Raw genomic sequence first — 4,765 nt, 5'->3', positions numbered from 1 at the left:
TGATGAGCCTGTGAATCAATGTCCTCACGTCTCCCCCTCTCATTCCCACCAGCTCCCCTAGCTGACACTGCTCCCATCGCCAATGCCTCAGCAGATTCCAGTTCTGCCCACATCCTTGGGCATTTTTTGAAGACAACACAGAAGCAATGATAACTACACTAGCTACCATTTGTTGACTAGTTATTGTGTGCTATCAGTATCTAATAAGTATCGTCTCATTTAGTCCTCACAACTAATCTATGAGTTATTATTGCCCTGATTTTAAAGATAAAGAAACCACGGCACAGAAAGACTCAACAACTTACTAGTATATGCAAAGCCCAACAGCCTACTAGCGGTGACTCCGGAATGCCAACATAAGTGTATCTGATTTCAATGCCCATACCTTTAACTGCTGTATCAATCGGGGTGCTTTAGGTTATGAAATCAGAATACCTCGCTACCACTGGATGACATGATAGGGCCAGAGTATTTTTTATAAGAAGCCCAGAGTCAGATAATTATAGGGTTAGTTCAACTGCTCAACATCTCTGGCATTCCTCCACATCAACAATGTCGTGAAAGGCTGCAGCAGCTCCAAATATCAGATCCTCACACAGAATCTTCTCAACTTCACCCAAGAGGAGAGGGTCCTGCTCAGGTCTCTTTCATATCAGGCAGCAAAACCCATCCCGACAACCCCACATTAAGTGTCAATTTATGTTTCATTTGCCAGAATTGAATAATATGCTTAATAATATGGGGCACATGCCCCACAGGAGGCAATTTGATTTTTAAGGGGGGCAATTCGAGAATGAGTTATTAACAGTGAATTTTTTGCATTTCCAATAGCCTCATATACAGTATATAAAGATACTAGGTGTACCGGTTACTAATGCGAATTTTTTTTCAATAGATGGGGTTACACATATGTTGATATATGTGCGATTTGATATGTATGCTATTTTATTGTATTGACAACAAGCTTCAAAACTTCACATGTCAAATTTTCTGAAGGTGTTAACATCATAGATATTTTTATGCTTGAAAATGTCGAATTTAATGCCAAAAAAAAAAAGAGCATTTGGGGGAAGTTTTAATTCATTACTTTATTTTGAAGAAAAATGCTGCCAAAAGTTATCATAAACTTCGGGAAGCTTATAGTGAACATGTACCATCTCAAGATACTTGTGAACGCTGGTTTAAACACTGTAAAAGTGAAGATTTTGATGTGAAAGACAAAGAACGTTTGGGTCAACTGAAAAAGTTTGAAGACCAACAATTACAAGCATTATTGGATGAAGATGGATGTCAAACTCAAAAACAACTTGCAGAAGATCAAACGTTGCTCAGCAAACAATTTCAGATCGTTTACAAGCAATGAGAAAGATTTTAAAGGAAGGAAAATGGGTGACACATCAACTGAACGAAAGACAAATGGAAAACTGAAGTCATCAGTAAAATGTTGCTTCACACGGCACGAAAGAAAGTCTTTTCTGCATTGAGTTGTGACTGGCGATGAAAAGTGGATTTATTTTGAAAATCCCAAACGCACAAAATCATGGGTTAATCCAGGTCAACCATCAACATCAACTGCAAGGCCAAATCGCTTCGGAAAGAAGACAATGCTCTGCGTTTGGTGGGATCAGGAAGGTGTGATGTATTATGAGCTTCTAAAACCAGGTGAAACCATTAATACTGATGGCTACCGACAACAAATAATCAATTTGAACCACACTTTAATCGTGAACTGACCAGAATGTGCCAGAAGACACGGCAAATTAATTTTGCTTCATGATGACACACCATCACACACTTCAAAACCAGTTGAAGACACGTTAAAAGATCTTGCCTGGGAAGTATTAACCCACCCGCCATATTCACCAGACCTTGCTCCTTCAGATTACCACTTGTTTTGATCAATGGCACACGCACTTTCTGAGCAGCACTTCATTATTAACCGGTTGGTGATAAATCCGCATTATTAACCGTTAAGGCGGATTTACCATTTACCGGTTAATAATGCAGATTAATTATCAACCGGTTAATAGCGCTAGCTACACATTTCCCCCATCTTTCAGGTAATTTGTGGATACCATCCCAATAGAACATTTCTTGTTTTGAGGCAAACCATTCAGAGACCCAATTTTCCACTTCTTTGTAAGTTTTGAAGTGCTGCTCAGAAAGTGCATGTGCCATCAGTTGGAACAAGTGCTAATTGCCCCCACTGACTTGGAAATATTTCTAAATATCTTGTCTGCATAGCCCTTCTCATTTTATGTGCTTACTGAATTGATAAGATTGCATTCACAGTCAATGTAGACTCTAGGGATATTTTTTAACGCTTTGAATTTCCCACAAACAATGCCTACTTGTCTTTCTCCCTAAATCTTACCCAGTTGGGGAATAAGTTTCATATCTGAGAGCCAGAGGTAGCCCAAGAGAATGTTCCTCCTGTCACTTCAGGAATGCTTGGAAAACATATCTTTATTTCTCCTGCTCTCCAGTTCCCTTTCATTCCAACTGAGGACAAAGCCTTCCTATTTATTTCCAAGTGACTTCCCATGGTTTGAAAACCTCTCACAATGAAAAGTCAAGTAAGAGAAAAAAATAAGAAGTTACAGTGAATATGAATGAGAATATTACCATTTCTATTGTCTTCTTCATTCTAAAATGGGAAGATGTAAACCTGTGAACTGGTCTCTCTCTCTCTCTCTCTCTCAACCCCATCTTCCCAATTGCTCTATAAACATTTGCATAACTGCTAACAGGAAAGCCTTCCCAGAAATCCAAACCCAAGAGTAAGTACATCAGACTGTTCCAGAAAATGTGGTAAAAAGGAATCTACAGTATTAACATGGCAGATATGACTAACCATGGTGCCACACATGAACTGTGGGAGAATGTGCTGAAAGTTACTATTCTCTTGCAGAAATATGGGTATATAGCACATCTCTCTCCTTTTATAAGTTGTAGCCAGCATATATTTATGCCCACTCGTTAATGTATTCTTCATTTAAAAATTCATTCTTCTCTGAGAGTTCCTCAAGATGGCGGCATAGGTAAACACCGGAGACTGCTGCCGCAAACAACCACTTCAAAAAACAACTAAAAAGACGGAACGGACATCTCCCAGAACCACAGGAAGGCTGGCTGAGGAGAGACTCTTCAACTAGAAGGAAAAACAACAGCACACCGAGGCTCAGAGGAGGCGCAGTGTGGAAAAAACTCAGGTGCGGAGGTGCGCGCGCAAAGCGGGCTGGTGGCTGAGAGCGCGGTTGTCGTTTTCGGTCAGGGGGGAGTCTCAGACTCTGAGCTCCAGATACGGGCGAATCGCTGGGGACTCGGACCCAAACGGGAGAAGCGGGAGTGTCTGGCATCAGTTGGAAGGCAGCTTTCCCTCCGAGGTTTGCAGCGGTTCCGGGGGTTCTGAGAAGCAGAGCCTCTGGGAACAGGACTGAGGGCACCATAACGGCTCCCTCCGCCCGCCCTGTTGAGCCCGCCCCGCCCAAGCCCTGCGCAGAGCCATTTGCCAGATCGCCTCAGGCAAAGGCTAGATTAGCACCTCCCCAGAGGACAGAAGTTTTCCGCGGCAGACACAGCTGATTCACACAGCCAGTCGGCCTGGTGGTCAAATCCCTCTAGTATTAACTACAACAATCAAGGCTCAACTAGAACAAGACTGCGCACAAAGACCACTAGGGGGTGCACCAAGAAAGCATAAAAAATGCGGAGACAAAAAAACATGACAGAAATGGAGGATATAGAGCTAAAAATCGCAATTTTGAGGGCTTGCAAAAATGTGCTAGAAGCTGTCAATAAACTTGAGGAGAGAGTCACGAAAACTAATGAGACCCTCGATGCTATGATAAAGAACCAACTAGAAATTAAGCATACACGGACTGAAATAAAGAATATTATACAGACACCCAATAGCAGACCAGAGGAGCGCAAGAATCAAGTCAAAGATTTGAAATGCGAAGAAGCAAAAAACACCCAACCGGAAAAGCAAAATGAAAAAAGAATCCGAAAATACGAAGATAGTGTAAGGAGCCTCTGGGACAGCTTCAAGCGTACCAACATCAGAATAATAGGGGTGCCAGAAGATGAGAGACAGCAAGATATTGAAAACCTATTTGAAGAAATAATGGCAGAAAACTTCCCCCACCTGGTGAAAGAAATGGACTTACAGGTCCAAGAAGCGCAGAGAACCCCAAACAAAAGGAATCCAAAGAGGACCACACCAAGACACATCATAATTAAAATGCCAAGAGCAAAAGACAAAGAGAGAATCTTAAAAGCAGCAAGAGAAAGAGACTCAATTACCTACAAGGGAATACCCATACGACTGTCAGCTGATTTCTCAACAGAAACTTGGCAGGCCAGAAGGGAATGGCAAGAAATATTCAAAGTGATGAATACCAAGAACCTACAACCAAGATTACTTTATCCAGCAAAGCTATCATTCAGAATTGAAGGTCAGATAAAGAGCTTCACAGATAAGGAAAAGCTAAAGGAGTTCATCACCACTAAACCAGTATTATACGAAATGCTGAAAGGTATCCTTTAAGAGGAGGAAGAAGAAAAAGGTAAAGATACAAATTGTGAACAACAAACATGCATCTATCAACAAGTGAATCTAAGAATCAAGTGAATAAATAATCTGATTTACAGAATGAACTGGTGATTATAATGAATCAGGGACATAGAAAGGGAATGGACTGACTATTCTTGGCGGGGAAAGGGGAATGGGAGATGCGGGAAGAAACTGGACAAAAATCGTGCA

General features: G+C 41.4%; 1 long non-coding RNA gene across 1 annotated transcript; it reads right to left on the bottom strand.

The window, feature by feature from the left end:
* Window positions 1-2,122: 2,122 nt before the first annotated feature.
* On the bottom strand, window positions 2,123-4,765 carry LOC106725423. The gene is made up of 3 exons (XR_001361304.1): window positions 4,754-4,765; window positions 3,433-3,436; window positions 2,123-2,210 (listed from the first exon to the last, which is right to left on the bottom strand). It is a non-coding gene; the product is annotated as an uncharacterized LOC106725423 (long non-coding RNA).

This window comes from Myotis brandtii, unplaced genomic scaffold (genome assembly GCF_000412655.1).
Source record: "Myotis brandtii unplaced genomic scaffold, ASM41265v1 scaffold163, whole genome shotgun sequence".
NCBI classification, from domain to species: Eukaryota; Metazoa; Chordata; class Mammalia; order Chiroptera; family Vespertilionidae; genus Myotis; species Myotis brandtii.
Note: the sequence above shows the minus strand (reverse complement) of the source record. Positions and strands in the feature narration are given on the sequence as shown.